General features: G+C 42.3%; 1 protein-coding gene across 6 annotated transcripts in view; it reads left to right on the plus strand.

Annotated features, from left to right (window-relative positions):
• BRWD3 (bromodomain and WD repeat-containing protein) overlaps positions 1-21,007 on the plus strand; it is a 385,638-nt gene that overhangs the window by 90,754 nt on the left and 273,877 nt on the right. The window lies entirely within an intron of this gene.

The raw sequence follows: 21,007 nt of genomic DNA on the forward strand, positions 1-21,007 counted from the left end.
ATAAGGGCTGGAGAGTTTGACTTCCACTGTATTCAGTGGCTGGAGAGAGGCGTAGTGGTTAGTGTTCCAGATGATGCATTCACGGGCCGCCCAGGGTCGAGCGCATGGGTTTGAATATTGATTGCAGCAGTCGATAAAATGGATACCTGGCTCAGGCTAGGGTATATATATATATATATTTATTTATTTATTATATTTATTTTGCTTTGTCGCTATCTCCTGCGTTAGTGAGGTAGCGCAAGGAAACAGACGAAAGAATGACCCAACCCATCCACATACACATGTATATACATACACGTCCACACACGCAAATATACATACCTATACATCTCAACGTATACATATATATACACACACAGACATATACATATATACACATGTACATAATTCATACTGTCTGCCTTTATTCATTTCCATCGCCACCTCGCCACACATGAAATAACAACCCCCTCCCCCCTCATGTGTGTGAGGTAGCGCTAGGAAAAGACAACAAAGGCCACATTCGTTCACACTCAGTCTCTAGCTGTCATGTAATAATGCACCGAAACCACAGCTGCCTTTCCACATCCAGGCCCCACAGAACTTTCCATGGTTTACTCCAGACACTTCACATGCCCTGGTTCAATCCATTGACAGCACATCGACCCCGGTATACCACATCTTTCCAATTCACTCTATTCCTTGCATGCCTTTCACCCTCCTGCATGTCCAGGCCCTGATCACTCAAAATCTTTTTCACTCCATCTTTCCACCTCCAATTTGGTATCCCACTTCTCCTCGTTCCCTCCACCACTGATACATATATCCTCTTGTTCAATCTTTCCTCACTTATTCTCTCCATGTGACCAAACCATTTCAAAACACCGTCTTCTGCTCTCTCAACCACACTCTTTTTATTACCACACACTTATTACCCTATTATTACATACTCGATCAAACCACCTCACACCGCATATTGTCCTCAAACATCTCATTTCCAGCACATCCACCCTCCTGCACACAACTCTATCCATAGCCCACACCTCGCAACCATATAACATTGTTGAAACCACTATTCCTTCAAACATACCCATTTTTGCTTTCCAAGATAATGTTCTCGACTTCCACACATTCTTGAACGCTCCCAGAATTTTCGCCCTCTCTTCCACCCTATGATTCACTTCCACTTCCATGGTTCCATCCGCTGCCAGATCCACTCCCAGATATCTAAAACACTTCTTTTCCTCCAGTTTTTCTCCATTCAAACTTAACTCCCAGTTGACTTGACCCTCAACCCTACTGTACCTAATAACTTTGCTCTTATTCACATTTACTCTCAACTTTCTTCTTTCACACACTTTACCAAACTCAGTCACCAGCTTCTGCAGTTTCTCACATGAATCAGCCACCAGCGCTGTATCATCAGCGAACAACAACTGACTCGCCTCCCAAGCTCTCTCATCCACAACAGACTGCATACTTGCCCCTCTTTCCAAAACTCTTGCATTCACCTCCCTAACAACCCCATCCATAAACAAATTAAACAACCATGGAGACATCACACACCCCTGTCGCAAACCTACATTCACTGAGAACCAATCACTTTCCTCTCTTCCTACACGTACACATGTCTTACATCCTCGATAAAAACTTTTCACTGCTTCTAACAACTTGCCTCCCACACCATATATTCTTAGTACCTTCCACAGAGCATCTCTCTCTCTCTCTCTCTCTCTCTCTCTCTCTCTCTCTCTCTCTCTCTCTCTCCCTTCCTCTCCCTCCCTCTCCCTCTCTCTATATATATATACATATTTTTTTTATTATACTTTGTCACTGTCTCCTGCATTAGCGAGGTAGTGCAAGGAAACAGACGAAAGAATGGCGCAACCCTCCCACATACACATACGTCCACACGCGCACATATACATACATATATATATATATATATATACTTACAGACATATACATATATACACACAGACATATACATATATGCACATGTACATAATTCATACTGTCTTCCCTTATTCATTCCCGTTGCCACCCCACCACACATGAAATGAAAACCCCTTCTCCCCGCCTGTGCATGAGGTAGCGCTAGGAAAAGACAACAAAGGCAACATTCGTTCACACTCAGTCTCTAGCTGTCATGTATAATGCACCGAATCCACAGCTCCTTTTCCACATCCAGGCCCCACAAAACTTTCCATGGTTTACCCCAGATGCTTCACATGCCCTGGTTCAATCCATTGACAGCATGTCGATCCCAGTATACCACATCGTTCCAATTCACTCTATTCCTTGCACGCTTTGATTAGGGCCTCAGCTACTCGTGTCATCTTGGCTAAAAAACATGTAATTTTAATTTCCCTGGGACATACTTATATTGAAGAGTCCTGGTGTTATTTAGGACCTTTCTAAAGACTCCTGCAGCCCAAGGATGCACTACTTCCAGTAGCATGCAATTCAGACTCCCTTGGAATGAGTAGGTCTTTGATGATACTGCACTCCCAATGATGCAACCTCGTTAGTGGTGACTACACTCGTGGTGTATCCTCATGCAGATGTAGCCCAGCAACATAGGAGTTGATTATGGATGTAGATACAACTACAAAGAAAAGAATATTGAATTAGTAGGTGAAAGAGGACTGTTCGAAAGACTACTTAATCTTTGTGAATCAATGAGCCTTTTGTAGGTGAACCATAGATTGATAAGACATCACAAGATGATAGATCTTTTCATGCAACATGGCTTTGTTTTCAGATATTAAAGTAAGTGATACAAGTCTTTTTGATCATGTCACAGATATTACTACCACCTATAATACAGAAATAATTAATGTGATACAGCAGTAGATGATAGCAGCAAAGTGAGTGACATGAATCTTCACCATTACAAATCTGAGTGAAGAGAGATCTTCGAAAGGATTTTGAATAAAATTTTGAATGAGAGCCTCAGATGCAGTAACCCAGAAACAAAACACAAAAATATGATATGAGGAAATGAAGAATTAATGAGTGAGCCAATATCAAAGAAAAATTGGAAAGTGGAAGATGCCATGGAGAAGAAAACGATAGTGAGGAAGGAGATAAAAACAAATATTTTGATGAAACAAATGAATGAAAATGTAGAAATTCTGAAATCCCATTAAGAACAGAAAATGAATAGAGAGTCATATAGAACATGGAAAGAAACCCGTAAAGAAACCCAGGGTTACTATTTCCTTATACGAACAAAAAAACCCTTGCAGGTGGTTGAAAAATATGGATAAGACACCAAAGAAATGTGTAGGATGTTTATAGAACTACAAATTTAGCTCAAAATGCTAGGAGAAATTGAAAGTGAATGATGATCTGTTTAACCAGCATATTGAAAATGTACTGACAGATATTTAGATATTAGAAGATGATATAATCAGAGGATTATATCAGCTTAGAGAAAATTTTGCTTTGGCCCAGGTAGAATCACCGCCATATTTTTTAAGAACACAAAGACATCAGTAGCAAAATCAGTGATGTTTTTGTTGAGGCAAAACCTGGATGAAAGCAAAATTACATAGATTCACAAAATGTCATGTAACATCAGTACTAAAAGGAGGATACAAGCTAATACCCTAAACAGTACAGACCAGTTAGCTTGGCCTTGGATGCAATAAAAAGTTGTGAAAGTGAACTTATGCTAAAACACCAACATAAACAAAGGCCAACATAGATTTGTACCAGGAAAGCATATCCTGTTATTAGCTCAGTACAATGACACCCATAAAAGTTCATCCCCTTAACTCCTCTAGATGAATATTTATGCAAGCCCGGTAATTTCTTTAGATGTAAATGAACACATTGAATATCATTCCTTTATTTCAAGGCTGCATGCCAAGCTTGGGTGGTTGCCAAGGTGGCAGTGCACAATAGTTTCACCCGACAGTCTGTCATCCTTCAGCCATACCAATGATAGCACATTCTTGTGAGTTTTCTAGGAAGGAAATTGAGTTGAGTTTAGCTAGATTTAGAGGACCAGGCAGATGAAAATCCTGAATTACTTGACGATGATGTGTCTTTGGATCCTGTAGAGAGTGGTTTTATGGACATTGACTCTTCCAGCACTGAAAGTGAACAAAGGTGATGCAGGAGTTGTTTCCAGCAAAAGTGGAAGTGGTATTGCAGTTGCCTGCTTGACCTTAACAAAATTGCATATGACTAATGCAGTTGATAGTATTACTCAGATTTATAATTTTCCTGTTATGAAAAAATCATCAATGAATCGCATCGATTATAACTTATTATAACAAGAAAATATATATTATCTAGATGAAATAGTATGATGTGATAATGAATTTTTCTATATCCCTGGGGATAGGGGAGAAAGAATACTTCCCACATATTCCCTGCGTGTTGTAGAAGGTGACTAAAGAGGACAGGAAAGGGGAGCTGGAAACCCTCCCCTTCTTGTACTTCAATTTCAAAAAAGGGAAACAGGAGTCAAACAGGGAGTCCTCATCCTTCTCGAAGGCTCAGATCAGGGTGTCTGAATGTGTGTGGATGTAACCAAGATGAGAAGAAAGGAGAGATAGGTAGTATATTTAAGGAAAGAAACCTGGATGTTCTGGCTCTAAGTGAAACGAAGCTCAAGGGTGAAGGGGAAGAATGGTTTGGAGAAGTCTTGGGAGTTAAGTCAGGGTTTGGTGAGAGGACAAGAGCTAAGGAAGCAGTAGCACTACTCCTGAAACAGGAGTTTTGGGAGTGTGTGATAAAGTGTAAGAAAGTGAATTCTAGATTGATTTCAATAAAACTGAAAGTGGATAGAGAGAGATGGATGATTATTGTTGCTTATGCACATGGTCATGAGAAGAAAGATCATGAGAGACAAGTGTTTTGAAAGCAGTTGAGTGAGTGTGTCAGCAACTTTGGTGCATGAAACCGGGTATTAGTGATGGGTGATTTAAATGCGAAAGTGAGTAATGTGGCAGTTGAGAGTATAATTAGTGTACATGGGGTATTCAGTGTTGTGAATGGAATTGATGAAGAGCTTATGGATTTGTGTGCTGAAAAAAATTTGTGATTGGGACTACCTGGTTTAAAAAGAGAGATATACATAAGTTTATGTATGTGAGTAGGAAAGGTGTTCAGTGGCAGTATTAGATTATGTGTTGATTGACAGGTGTGTTAAAGAGAGATTTTTTATGTTAATGTGCTGAGAGGGGCAGCTGGTGGGATGTCTGATCACTATCCTGTGGAGGCGAAGGTGAAGATTTGTTGAGTGTATGAGGAAGTACCTGGAACGATTGAGTATAGAATATCAAAAGGTTAGAGCAAATGATGTGAGGAAAGTGGGTGAGGAATGGCACGTGCAAAAGATGCATATGGCATGAGAAAGGTGGGAGATGGGCAGATAAGAAAGAGTGGTGAGTGGTGGAATGAAGAAGTAAAGTTGTTAGCGAAAATGAAAAAAGAGGGGTTTGGACGATACTTACAGGGAAGGAGTGCAGATGACTGGGAGATTATAGAAGAAAGTGGCTGGAGGTCAAGAGGAAGGTGCAAGGGTTGAAAAAGAGGGCAAATGAGAGTTGGTGTGAGAGAGTATCATTAAACTTTAGGAAGAATAAAGAGATGTTTTGGACGGAGGTGAATAACTTGCATAAGATGAGAGAACATATGGGAACATTGGTGAAGGGGGCATGGCGGAAGCGATAACAGGTAGTGATGAAGTGAGGGAGATGGAGTATTTTGAAGGTTTGTTGAATGTGTTTGATGATAGAGTGGCAGATGTAGGGTGTTTTGGTCAGGGTGGTGTGCGAAGTGAGAGGGTCAGGGAGAATGGTTTGATTAAGAGAGAAGAGGTGGTGAAAGCCTTTCGAAAGATGGAATCCAGCCAGTTGGCAGGTTTGGATGGTATTTTAGTAGAATTTATTTAGAAAAGGGGGTTACTTGTTGATTGGTTGACAAGGATATTCATTGTATGAAGTGCCTGAGGATTGGTGGAATGCATGTATAGTGCCATTGTACAAAGGCAAAGGGGATAAAGGTGAGCGTTGAAACTATAGAGGCATAAGTTTGTTGAGTATTACTTGAAAATTGTATAGGGAGGTATTGATTGAGAGGGTAAAGGCATGTACAGAGCATCAGATTGGGGAGGAGCATTGTGGTTTCATAAGTGGTAGAGGATGTCGATCAGGCACTTGCTTTGAAGAATGTAAATGCAAGAGTTTTGGAGATGGGTGAGTGTGCAATCTGTTGGGGATGAGATGGCCTCAGAAGTGAGTCAGTTGTTGGCTAATCATACAGAACTAGTGGATGATTTGAGGTTGGTATATGAGTTTGGAAAAGTGTGTGAAAAGAGAAAGTTGAGAGTAAATGTGAATAAAGGCATGGTTATTAGGTTTAGTAGGGTTGAGGGATAAGTTAGTTGCGATGTAAGTTTGAATGGAGAAAAATTGGAGGAAGTGAAGTGTTTTGAATAACTGGGAGTGGTCTTAGCAGCAAATGGAACCATAGAAGCAGAAGTGAGGGATGGGGGATGGTTCTAGGAGCGATGAAGAATGTGTGGAAGGAGTAAAAGTTATTTTGGATAGAAAAAATGGGTACGTTTGAAGGAATAGTAGCTCCAGCAATATTATATGGTTGTAAGGCATGGGCTATAGATAGGTTTGTACAGAGTAGTGTTTATGTGTTGCAAATTAGATGTTTGAGGACAATATGTGGTGTGAGGTGGTTTGATTAAGTAATGAAAGGGTAAGAGAGATGTGTGGAATAAAGAGTGTGGTTGAGAGAGCAGAAGAGGATATGTTGACATGGGTTGGACATATGGAGAGAATGAGTGAGGAAAGATGGACAAAGAGGATATATGTGTCAGAGGTGGAGGGAACAAGGAGAAGCAGGAGACCAAATTGGAGGTGGAAAGATGGAGTGAAAAAGATTTTGAGCTATTGGGGCCTGAATATACATACAGAAGGTTTAGAAGTGTGCAAGGAATAGAGTGAATTGGAACGATATGGTGTAAAGGGGTCAACGTGCTGCTAATGGATTAAACCAAGGTATGTGAAGTGTCAGGTAAGCCATGGAAAGGTCTGTGGGGTCTGGATGTGGATAGGGAGCTGTGGTTTCAGTGCCTTACACATAATAATTAGAGACTGAGAGTGAACGAATGTGGCCTTTTTTTGTCTCTTTTTATGGCGCTACCTCACTGAAGTGGGGAGTTAGCAATGCTGTTTCCTGTTGGGCTGGGTGGCACCAGGAATGGATGAGGGCAGGGAAATATCTTTCCTCCTCCAATTTGGTCTCCCACTTCTTATTCCCTCCACCTCTGACACATATATCCTCTTTGTCAATCTTTCCTCACTCATTCTCTCCATGTGACCAAACCATTTCAAAACACCCTCTTCTGCTCTCTCAACCACACTCTTTTTATTACCACACACTCTCTTACCCTATTATTACTTACTCGATCAAACCACCTCACACCACATGTTGTCCTCAAACCTCTCATTTCCAGCACATCCACCCTCCTGTGCACAAGTCTATACATAGCCCACGCCTCGCAACCATACAACATTGTTGGAACCACTATTCCTTCAAACATACCCATTTTTGCTTTGCGAGATAATGTTCTCAACTTGCACACATTCTTCAAGGCTCCCAGAATTTTCGCCCCCTCCCCCACCCTATGATTCACTTCCGCTTCCATGGTTCCATCCACTGCCAAGTCCACCCCCAGATATCTAAAACACTTCACTTCTTCCAGTTTTTCTCCATTCAAACTTACCTCCCAATTGACTTGACCCTCAATCCTACTGAACCTAGTAACCTTGCTCTTATTCACATTTACTCTCAACTTTCTTCTTTCACACACTTTACCAAACTCAGTCACCAGCTTCTGCAGTTTCTCACATGAATCGACCATCAGCGTTGTATCATCATCAAACAACAACTGACTCACTTCCCAAGCTCTCTCATCCACAACAGACTGCATACTTGCCCCTCTTTCCAGAACCCTTGCATTTACCTCCCTAACAACCCCATCCATAAACAAATTAAACAACCATGGAGACAAATCAATGCTCAAATTACAGAGGTATAAGTTTTAGATATCTGGGAGTGGATCTGGCAGTGGATGGAACCATGGAAGCGGAAGTGGATCATAGGGTGGGGGAGGGGGTGAAAATTCTGGGAGCCTTGAAGAATGTGTGGAAGTCGAGAACATTATCTCAGAAAGCAAAAATGGGTATGTTTGAAGGAATAGTGGTTCCAACAATGTTGTATGGTTGCGAGGCGTGGGCTATGGATAGAGTTGTGCGCAGGAGGATGGATGTGCTGGAAATGAGATGTTTGAGGACAATGTGTGGTGTGAGGTGGTTTGATCGAGTAAGTAACGTAAGGGTAAGAGAGATGTGTGGAAATAAAAAGAGCGTGGTTGAGAGAGCAGAAGAGGGTGTTTTGAAATGGTTCGGGCACATGGAGAGAATGAGTGAGGAAAGATTGACCAAGAGAATATATGTGTCGGAGGTGGAGGGAACAAGGAGAAGAGGGAGACCAAATTGGAGGTGGAAAGATGGAGTGAAAAAGATTTTGTGTGATCGGGGCCTGAACATGCAGGAGGGTGAAAGGAGGGCAAGGAATAGAGTGAATTGGAGCGATGTGGTATACCGGGGTTGACGTGCTGTCAGTGGATTGAATCAAGGCATGTGAAGCGTCTGGGGTAAACCATGGAAAGCTGTGTAGGTATGTATATTTGCGTGTGTGGACGTGTGTATATACGTGTGTGTGGGGGTGGGTTGGGCCATTTCTTTCGTCTGTTTCCTTGCGCTACCTCGCAAACGTGGGAGACCAAAAAAAAAAAAAAAAAAAAGTTTGTTGAGTATTCCTGGGAAATTATATGGGAGGGTATTGATTGAGAGGGTGAAGGCATGTACAGAGCATCAGATTGGGGAAGAGCAGTGTGGTTTCAGAAGTGGTAGAGGATGTGTGGATCAGGTGTTTGCTTTGAAGAATGTATGTGAGAAATTCTTAGAAAAGCAAATGGATTTGCATGTAGCATTTATGGATCTGGAGAAGGCATATGATAGAGTTGATAGAGATGCTCTGTGGAAGGTATTAAGAATATATAGTGTGGGAGGCAAGTTGTTAGAAGCAGTGAAAAGTTTTTATCGAGGATGTAAGGCATGTGTACGTGTAGGAAGAGAGGAAAGTGATTGGTTCTCAGTGAATGTAGGTTTGCGGCAGGGGTGTGTGATGTCTCCATGGTTGTTTAATTTGTTTGTGGATGGGGTTGTTAGGAAGGTGAATGCAAGAGTTTTGGAAAGAGGGGCAAGTATGAAGTCTGTTGTGGATGAGAGAGCTCGGGAAGTGAGTCAGTTGTTGTTCGCTGATGATACAGCGCTGGTGGCTGATTCATGTGAGAAACTGCAGAAGCTGGTGACTGAGTTTGGTAAAGTGTGTGAAAGAAGAAAGTTAAGAGTGAATGTGAATAAGAGCAAGGTTATTAGGTACAGTAGGGTTGAGGGTCAAGTCAATTGGGAGGTAAGTTTGAATTGAGAAAAACTGGAGGAAGTAAAGTGTTTTAGATATCTGGGAGTGGATCTGGCAGCGGATGGAACCATGGAAGCGGAAGTGAATCATAGGGTGGGGGAGGGGGCGAAAATCCTGGGAGCATTGAAGAATGTGTGGAAGTTGAGAACATTATCTTGGAAAGCAAAATTGGGTATGTTTGAAGGAATAGTGGTTCCAACAATGTTGTATGGTTGCGAGGCGTGGGCTATGGATAGAGTTGTGCGCAGGAGGGTGGATGTGCTGGAAATGAGATGTTTGAGGACAATGTGTGGTGTGAGGTGGTTTGATCGAGTAAGTAATGTAAGGGTAAGAGAGATGTGTGGAAATAAAAAGAGCATGGTTGAGAGAGCAGAAGAGGGTGTTTTGAAATGGTTTGGGCACATGGAGAGAATGAGTGAGGAAAGATTGACCAAGAGGATATATGTGTCGGAGGTGGAGGGAACGAGGAGAAGTGGGAGACCAAATTGGAGGTGGAAAGATGGAGTGAAAAAGATTTTGAGTGATCGGGGCCTGAACATGCAGGAGGGTGAAAGGCGGGCAAGGAATGGAGTGAATTGGATCGATGTGGTATACCGGGGTTGACGTGCTGTCAGTGGATTGAATCAGGGCATGTGAAGCGTCTGGGGTAAACCATGGAAAGTTGTGTGGGGCCTGGATGTGGAAAGGGAGCTGTGGTTTTGGGCATTATTGCATGACAGCTGGAGACTGAGTGTGAACGAATGGGGCCTTTGTTATCTTTTCCTAGCGCTACCCTGCACACATGAGGGGGGAGGGGGATGGTATTCCATGTGTGGCGAGGTGGCGATGGGAATGAATAAAGGCAGACAGTGTGAATTGTGTGCATGGGTATTTATGTATGTGTCTGTGTGTGTATATATATGTGTACATTGAGATGTATAGGTATGTATATTTGCGTGTGTGGACGTGTGTGTATATACATGTGTATGGGGGTGGGTTGGGCCATTTTTTTCTTCTGTTTCCTTGTGCTACCTTGCAAATGTGGGAGACAGCGACAAAGCAAAATAAATAAATAAATGAACAAATATTTTTTTTTTTTTTTTTTTTATACTTTGTCGCTGTCTCCCGCGTTTGCGAGGTAGCGCAAGGAAACAGACGAAAGAAATGGCCCAACCCCCCCCATACACATGTATATACATACGTCCACACACGCAAATATACATACCTACACAGCTTTCCATGGTTTACCCCAGACGCTTCACATGCCTTGATTCAATCCACTGACAGCACGTCAACCCCGGTATACCACATCGCTCCAATTCACTCTATTCCTTGCCCTCCTTTCACCCTCCTGCATGTTCAGGCCCCGATCACACAAAATCTTTTTCACTCCATCTTTCCACCTCCAATTTGGTCTCCCTCTTCTCCTTGCTCCCTCCACCTCCGACACATATATCCTCTTGGTCAATCTTTCCTCACTCATCCTCTCCATGTGCCCAAACCACTTTAAAACACCCTCTTCTGCTCTCTCAACCATGCTCTTTTTATTTCCACACATCTCTCTTACCCTTACGTTACTCACTCGATCAAACCACCTCACACCACACATTGTCCTCAAACATCTCATTTCCAGCACATCCATCCTCCTGCGCACAACTCTATCCATAGCCCATGCCTCGCAACCATACAACATTGTTGGAACCACTATTCCTTCAAACATACCCATTTTTGCTTTCTGAGATAATGTTCTCGACTTCCACACATTCTTCAAGGCCCCCAGAATTTTCGCCCCCTCCCCCACCCTATGATCCACTTCCGCTTCCGTGGTTCCATCCGCAGCCAGATCCACTCCCAGATATCTAAAACACTTCACTTCCTCCAGTTTTTCTCCATTCAAACTCACCTCCCAATTGACTTGACCCTCAACCCTACTGTACCTAATAACCTTGCTCTTATTCACATTTACTCTTAACTTTCTTCTTCCACACACTTTACCAAACTCAGTCACCAGCTTCTGCAGTTTCTCACATGAATCAGCCACCAGCGCTGTATATATATTTATTTATTCTTATTTATTTATTTTGCTTTGTCGCTGTCTCCCACGTTAGCGATGTAGCTCAAGGAAACAGACGAAAGAATGGCCCAACCCACCCACATACACATGTATATACATACACGTCCACACCCGCAAATATACATACCTATATATCTCAATGTATACATATATATACCCACACAAACATATACATATATACCCATGTACATAATTCATACTGTCTGCCTTTATTCATTCCCATCGCCACCCCGCCACACATGGAATAACAAAACCCTCCCCCCTCATGTGTGCGGGTAGCGCTAGGAAAAGACAACAAAGGCCCCATTCATTCACACTCAGTCTCTCGCTGTCATGTAATAATGCACTGATACCACAGCTCCCTTTCCACATCCAGGCCCTACAGAAATTTCCATGGTTTACCCCAGATGCTTCACATGCCCTGGTTCAATCCATTGACAGCAGGTCTACCCCGGTATACCACATCGTTCCAATTTACTCTATTCCTTGCACTCCTTTCACCCTCCTGCATGTTCAGGCTCCGATCACTAAAATCTTTTTCACTCCATCTTTCCACCTCCAATTTGGTCTCCCACTTCTCCTCGTTCCCTCCACCTCCGACACATATATCCTCTTGGTCAATCTTTCCTCACTCATTCTCTCCATGTGACCAAACCATTTCAAAACACCCTCTTCTGCTCTCTCAACCGTGCTCTTTTTATTTCCACACATCTCTCTTACCCTTACATTACTTACTTGATCAAACCGCCTCACACCACACATTGTCCTCAAACATCTCATTTCCAGCACATCCACCCTCCTGCGCACAACTCTATCCATAGCCCATGCCTCGCAACCATACAACATTGTTGGAACCACTATTCCTTCAAACATACCCATTTTTGCTTTCCGAGATAATGTTCTCGACTTCCACATATTCTTCAATGCTCCCAGAATTTTCGCCCCCTCCCCCACCCTATAATTCACTTCCGCTTCCATGGCTCCATATGCTGCCTTATCTACTCCCAGATATCCAAAACACTTCACTTCCTCCACTTTTTCTCCATTTAAACTTACCTCCCAATTGACTTGACCCTCAACCCTACTGTACCTAATAACCTTACTCTTATTCACATTTACTCTCAACTTCCTTCTTTCACACACTTTACCAAACTCAGTCACCAGCTTCTGCAGTTTCTCGCATGAATCGACCACCAGCGCTGTATCATTAGCGAACAACAACTGACTCACTTCCCAAGCTCTCTCATCCACAACAGACTGCATACTTGCCCCTCTTTCCAAAACTCTTGCATTCACCTCCCTAACAACCCCATTCATAAACAAATTAAACAACCATGGAGACATCACACACCCCTGCCGCAAACCTACATTCATATATATATTCATATATATACATATGTCTGCTTATGTGTATGTATATGTGTGTATGTTGATTTGTACATGTATGTATATGTACATGTGTGGGCATTTATGTATATATATATATGTGTGTATAAGTAAAGTCAAGGGTTGGTGAGAGGACAAGAGCAAGGGAAGGAGTAGCACTACTCCTGAAACAGGAGTGGTGGGAGTATGTGATAGAGTGTAAGAAAGTAAACTCTAGATTGATATGGGTAAAACTGAAAGTGGATGGAGAGAGATGGGTGATTATTGGTGCATATGCACATGGGCGTGAGAAGAAAGATCATGAGAGGCAAGTGTTTTGGGAGCAGCTGAGTGAGTGTGTTAGTAGTTTTGATGCACGTGACCAGGTTATAGTGATGGGGGATTTGAATGCAGAGGTGAGTAATATGGCACTTGAGGGAATAACTCGTGTACATGGGGTATTCAGTGTTGTAAATGGAAATGGTGAAGAGCTTGTAGATTTATGTGCTGAAAAAGGACTGATGATTGGGAATATCTGGTTTAAAAAGAGAGATATACATAAGTATACGTATGTAAGTAGGAAAGATGGCCAGAGAGCGTTATTGGATTATGTGTTAATTGATAGGCACATGAAAGAGAGACTTTTGGATGTTAATGTGCTGAGAGGTGCAACTGGAGGGATGTCTGATCATTATCTTGTGGAGGCGAAGATGAAGATATGTAGAGGTTTTCATAAAAGAAGAGAATGTTGGCGTAAAGAGAGTGGTGAGAGTAAGTGAGCTTGGGAAGAATACTTGTGTGAGGAAGTATCAGGAGAGAGTGAGTACAGAATGGAAAAAGGTGAGAATAAGGAACGTAAGGGGAGTGGGGGAGGATTGGGATGTATTTAGGGAAGCAGTGATGACTTGTGCAAAAGATGCTTGTGGCATGAGAAGCGTGGGAGGTGGGCAGATTAGAAAGGGTAGTGAGTGGTGGGATGAAGAGGTAAGATTATTAGTGAAAGAGAAGAGAGAGGCATTTGGATGACTTTTGCAGGGAAATACTGCAAATGAGTGGGAGAAGTATAAAAGAAAGAGGCAGGAGGTCAAGAGAAAGGTGCAAGAAGTAGAAAAGAGGGCAAATGAGAGTTGAGGTGAGAGAGCATCATTGAATTTTAGGGAGAATAAAAAGATGTTTTGGAAGAAGGTAAATAAAGTGCAGAAGACAAGGTAACAAATGGGAACATCAGTGAAGGGGGCTAATGGGGAGGTGATAACAAGTAGTGGTGGTGTGAGAGGGAGATGGAGTGAGTATTTTGAAGGTTTGTTGAATGTGTTTGAGGATAGAGTAGTAGATATAGGGTGTTTTGGTCGAGGTGGTGTGCAAAGTGAGAGGGTTAGGGAGAATGATTAGGTAAACAGAGAGGAGGTAGTAAAAGCTTTGCGGAAGATGAAAGCCAGCAAGGCAGCGGGTTTGGATGGTATTGCAGTGGAATTTATTAAAAAAGAGGGTGACTGTGTTGTTGACTGGTTGGTAAGGTTAGTTAATGTATTTATGACTCGTAGTGAGGGGCCTGAGGATTGGCGGAATACTTGCATAGTGCCATTGTACAAAGGCAAAGGGGATAAAGGTGGGTGCTCAGATTACAGAGGTATAAGTGTGTTGAGTATTCCTGGGAAATTATATAGGAGGGTATTGATTGAAAGGGTGAAGGTATGTACAGAGCATCAGATTGGGGAAGAGCAGTGTGGTTTCAGAAGTGGTAGAGGATGTGTGGATCAGGTGTTTACTTTGAAGAATTATATGTGAGAAATACTTAGAAAAGCAAATGGATTTGTATGTAGCATTTATGGCTCTGGAGAAGGCATATGATAGAGTTGATAGAGATGCTCTGTGGAAGGTATTAAGAATATATGGTGTGGTAGGCAAGTTGTTAGAAGCAGTGAAAAGTTTTTATCGAGGATGTAAGGCATGTGTATGAGTAGGAAGAGAGGAAAGTGATTGGTTCTCAGTGAATGTTGGTTTGCGGCAGGGGTGCGTGTCTCCATGGTTGTTTAATTTGTTTATGGATGGGGTTGTTAGGGAGGTGAATGCAAGAGTTTTGGAAAGAGGGGCAAGTATGCAGTCTGTTGTGGATGAGAGAGCTTGGGAAGTGGGTCAGCTGTTGTTCGCTGATGATCCAGTGCTGGTGGCTGATTCGGGTGAGAAACTGCAGACTCTTGTGACTGAGTTTGGTAAAGTGTGTGAAAGAAGAAAGTTAAGAGTAAATGTGAATAAGCAAGGTTATTAGGAACAGTTGAGTTTGGTAAAGTGTGTGAAAGAAGAAAGTTAAGAGTAAATGTGAATAAGCAAGGTTATTAGGAACAGTTGGCTTGAGGGACAAGTTAATTGGGAGGTATGTTTGAATGGAGAAAAACTGGGAGTGGATTTGGCAGGAGATTGAACCTTAGAAGCGGAAGTGAGTCATAGGGTGGGGGAGGGGGCGAAAGTTCTGGGAGTGTTGAAAAATGTGTGGAAGGCGAGAATGTTATTTCAGAAAGCAAAAATGGATATGTTTGAAGGAATAGTGGTTATGACAATGTTATATGGTTGTGAGGTGTGGGCTATAGATAGAGTTGCGCGGAGGAGGGTGGATGTGTTGGAGATGAGATGTTTGAGGACAGTATGTGGTGTGAGGTGGTTTGATCAAGTAAGTAATGAAAGGGTAAGAGAGATGTGTAGTAATAAAAAGAGTGTGGTTGAGAGAGCAGAAGAGGGTGGTTTGAAATGGTTTGGTCACATGGAGAGAATGAGTGAAGAAAGATTGAGAAAGAGGATATATATGTCAGAGGTGGAGGGAACGAGGAGAAGTGGGAGACCAAATTGGAGATGGAGTGAAAAAGATTTTGAGTGATTGGGGCCTGAACATGCAGTAGGGTGAAAGGTGTGCAAGGAATAGAGTGAATTGGAACGATGTAGTATACTGGGGTCGACATGCTGCCAGTGTATTGAAACAGGGCATGTGAAGTGTCTGGAGTAAACCATGGAAAGTTCTGTGGGGTCTGGATGTGCCAAGGGAACTGATTTTGGTGCATTATACATGACAGCTAGAGACTGAGTGTGAACAATTGGGGCCTTTGTTGTCTTTTCCTAGTGCTACCTCATGCACATGCAGGGGAAAGGGGTTGTCATTTTCATGTGTGGCGGGGTGGCGACAGAAATGAATAAGGGCAGACAGTATGAATTATGTACATGTGTATATATGTATATGTCTGTGTGTGTATATATATGTATACGTTGAGATGTATAGGTATGCATATGTGCATCTGTGGACGCGTATATATATATACATGTGTATGTGGATGGGTTGGGCCATTCGTTCGTCTGTTTCCTTGCGCTACCTCACTAACGTGGGAGACCGACAAAGTATAATAAATAGATATAAATAGTGTATAAGTAAGGGGGCCATTCTTTGTCTGTTTCCTGGCACTACTTTGCTGACGTGGGAAATGATGATCAAGTATAATATAAAGATTGATAATAGGTTAGGTTATACTATAAGGGTTTCCAGTATGTGCTTCCCATCTGTAGTCATGGCAACAAAGTTGCAGATGCACATTGACTCGCCCCCACACACAATTGCCAAGATAATTCATCCTTTTCCTTGACAGGATACAAGTTGCCGATTGCTTGAGTTAATCATTGTCAGGAAATTATTGTATTGTTGATTGGGACAGGTATTCTGGGTGTAGGGGAGGTGTGGAGAAGGAAAATAATGGGGTAAATGGTTTAACCACTAAATAGTTCCATCCATCATTTAGGTTGTAGTGTCCAGGTAGGAGTGAGTGCTGTTGGTGATGGAGGATGTAGTATTCAGGGATGGAGTGAAGGTTAGTCATGAAGGAGGGAGAGCAGGCTAGGGAGGGGGTTACTGCGTGTTGGAGGATGTGGTAATGAGAGGGAATGATAGTGGTGGGGAAGGGTGAGGTTGTAGTGAGGGTGGATGTAGTAACCAGGGTGGAGGGTGTGGTGATGGTAGGGAAGGGTGTGGTGGTCAGGGTGGAAGGGTATGGTGGCAGTGAGAGAGGGTGTGAGAGTCCTCCTCTGGAGCAAGCATAAGAGGGCTCAGATATCTGAATCTGCTTCTGAAAAATAGAATATTCAGTAAAGCTCAGGCACCTTTATACATTTTAGTGTGTTTTTCAGAAACACCAAAACTTCTGCACATCATCAAAATAAAAAAAAATTTCAAAATATTCGCCATATCCTGTGTTAGCGAGGCAACGTTAAGAACAGAGGATTGAGCCTAGGAGGGAAAATCCCCACTTGGCCCCATTCTCTGTTCTTTCTTTTGGAAAAGTGAAAAATGGAAGGGAGGATTTCATCCAATACTTTACTCTGCCATTGTGAAAGTATTAGATGAAATAACCTGATTTGATTTTATAATTGTTATATGAATATCTTTGAAGTAGTAAGGTTAAATACAGAATGGAAAAGTTGGTCTCTGGGTTTGGGAGAGTGTGTGAAAGAAAGTTATAGTAAATGTTGATAGAAACAAGGTTATTAGGTTTAGTATTGTAAAGAGACATGGTAGTTGGATTGTGAATTTGAATGGAAAGACTTGAAGGAAGTGGGGTGTTTTGAATACCTTAGAGTAGACTTGGCAGTGAATGGAACCATGGAGAGAGAGAGAGAGAGAGAGAGAGAGAGAGAGAGAGAGAGAGAGAGAGAGAGAGAGAGAGAGAGACTACATACTTGCCCCTTTCTCCAAAACTCTTGCTTTTACCTCCCTAACCACCCCATCCATAAATGAATTAAACAACTATGGAGACATCACACACCCCTGCCGCAGACTGACCTTCACTGAGAACCAGTCTTTCTTTCCTCTTCTTACTTGTGCACTTGCCTTACATCCATGATAAAAACTTTTCACTGCGTGTAGCAGCTTACCTTCCACACCATATACTCTTAAGACATTCTACAAAGGTCCATAATTGCTTCATACAAATCCATCTGTTTTCCTAAATATTTCTCATGCACATTTTTCAAAGCAAACACCTAACCCACACTTCCTCTACCACTTCTGAGACCACACTGCTCCTTCCCAAACTGTTGCTCTGTATATGCCTTTACCCTCTCAGTCAGTACTCTTCCAAACAATTTTCCAGGACAAAGCAAACACCTGATCCACACATCCTCTGCCACTTCTGAAACCGCACTGCTCCTCCCCAAACTGATGCTCTGCACATGCCTTCACCCTCTCAGTCCATACCCTGCCTTCACCCTCTCAGTCCATACCCTTCCAAACAATTTTCCAGGAATACTCAACAAATTATGCCTCCATAGATTGAACACTCACCTTTATCCCCTTTACCTTTGTACAGTGGCACTACATGCACTCCACCGATCCTCAGGCACTTCACCCTGATCCATACACACACTGAATATCTCTCTTTCCACACATTCTTTATTGCTCCCAGAACCGTCATCCCTTCCCCCACCTTGTGTCTCTCTTCCGCTTCCATGGTTCCATTTGCTGCCAAGTCCACTCCCAGATATCTAAAACACTTCACTTCCTCCAGTTTTTCTCCATTTCAACTTACATCCCAACTAACTTGTCCCTCAACCCAGCTGAACCAAATAACCTTGCTCTTATTTACATTTACTCTCAACTTTCTCTTTTCACACACTTTTCCAAACTCAGTCACCAACTTCTGCAGTTTCTCACTTGAATCAGCCACCAGTTCTGTATCATCGGCAAGCAACAACTGACTCACTACCTAGGCCCTCATCCCCAACAGACTGCATACTTGCCCCTCCAAAACACTTGCATTTACCTCCCTAACCACCCAATCCATAAACAAATTAAACAGTCATCGGGACATCACACACCCCTGCCACAGACCAACTTTTACTGGGAACCACTCACTCTCCTCTCTTCCTACTCATACACATGCCTTACATCCTTGTTAAAATCTTTTCACTGCTTCTAGCAGCTTACCTACCACACCATATACTCTTAAGACCTTCCACAAAGTATCTCTGTCATTCCTATCGTATGCATTCTCCAGATCCATAAATGCTACATACAAATTCATCTGTTTTTCTGAGTATTTCTCGCACAAATTCTTCAAAGCAAACACCTGATCCATATGTCCTCTACCACTTCTGAAACCACACTGCTCCTCTCCAATCTGATGCTCTGTATATGCCTTCACACTCTCAATCAATACCCTCCCATACAATTTTCCAATAATACTCGACAAGCTTATTCCTCTGTAGTTTGAACACTCACCTTTATCCCCTTTGCCTTTGTACAGTGGCAGTTTACATGCATTCTGCCAATCCTCAGGCACTTCACCATGATCAGTACATACATTGAATATTCTTACCAACCAATCAACAACACAGTCACCCCCTTTCTTAAAGAATTCAACTGCAGTACCATCCAAACCTCCCGCCTTACTGGATTTCATCTTCTGCAAGGCTTTCTTGTCTCTTTACTAAACCATTCTTCCTGACCCTCTCACTTTGCACGCAACCCCAACCAAAACATCCTACATCTGCCACTCTATCATCAAACACATTCAACAAACCTTCAAGATACTCCATCTCCTTCTCACTTCATCACTACCTGTTATCACTTCCCCCCCATGCCCCCCTTCACTGGTGCTCCCATTTGTTCTCTTGTCTTATGCACATTATTTATCTCCTTTAAAATCATCTTTTTATTTTCCCTAAAGTCTAATGATGCTCTCTCACCCAAACTCTCATTGGCCTCCTGCCGTTTTATTTTATACATCTTCCAGTCATTTGTACTCCTTTCATGTAAGTTTCATCCGAACACTTCTCTTTTCTCTTTCACTAACAGCTTTACTTCTTCATCCCACCACTCACTACCCTTTCTAATCTAGTCTTCATATCTGGCATAAATATTTCTTTAAAAGAAATAAAAATAAACTATTCATGGATAATGATTGCAGGTTTAAGTATACATTTCATAAGGTGATAGATTTCTAGCTCCTAAACTCATAATGTTACTCATTTCTGCTTCCATGATTCCATCTGCTGCTAAGTCCACTTCCAGATATCTAAAACACTTCTTCCTCCAGATTTTCTCCATTCAAACTTACATCCCAGTTAACTTGATCCTCAACCCTACTTATAATAACCTTGTTTTACTAAGTGGATGGCATCCATCACCTCTATGTTGCTGCTTATTTGTGAAGCTTCTGCCAGCCACCACATGGGGGCAGCACCTTACAGAGCCCTTTTGCCATTTCTTGGTTCCAGGAGGGTCATTGAAGAGCTTGGGATGTACAAACTATTTTTTGACAGCTGTGGACTGTTGTCAAATTTTGCGATGCGATGAGAGGAAATATTGTGTAATATGGCTTTAGTCATAATTCGTGCCCAAAGGGTTAATGTGTACCAAAGTTAGTTTTTGTAGGTTTAGCAGTCCATTGTGTTGAAGGAGTGCCAATTTGCAGTTTGCCTTTCAGTGATTATGTTTGTGAGTGCATTGTATAGAGTTTGAATTTGTTCTCTGAATTTTATGGTGGTAAGTGGTTTTGCTCAAACTATTTTACTTTATGAGTTGTGTAATTAGAAGGGAGAAGTTTTGCATTATGTTTCTTTTTATACCCTTTTGGTATGTGTCATTTGCTAGTTTGGTTGATGAAGTGTGAGATTGCATGATTTAGGGATGGGAAATCATTGATACTGAAGCTTTGGAGTTTTGTGTCTAAATACTGTATGAAGGCTGGCCAGTCTGCTTTCCTGTAGTTTGTGTAAGTCTTTTTGCTGGTTGTTTGGAGTGTTATCAGAATGGTTATGAGTTCAGAGGACAGTTAATGTATCATGCTCCATTTGGTCTCTCCAGATAGTCCTGGTGAGCAAGTGATATCTAGTAAGGATGGCTGCTGAAGGTGGTAGGATGGGAGAGTGGTTGGCTGGTTACATAGGTTGGGATACTGAAGGTTGCATTTCGTTTATGAGTATCCCTGGATACCTGATGCAGTCTTTGGGGATCTTCACCCACAGCCTGAGCTGGGCCCAGGCTGTTGGATTTGGACATTGGCAAGGTGTTGAAGGTGTTGAAGAGTATTGGGTCCAGGATGTTCAAGGTGT

Source organism: Panulirus ornatus, chromosome 46 (genome assembly GCF_036320965.1).
Source record: "Panulirus ornatus isolate Po-2019 chromosome 46, ASM3632096v1, whole genome shotgun sequence".
In the NCBI taxonomy this organism is placed as follows: Eukaryota; Metazoa; Arthropoda; class Malacostraca; order Decapoda; family Palinuridae; genus Panulirus; species Panulirus ornatus.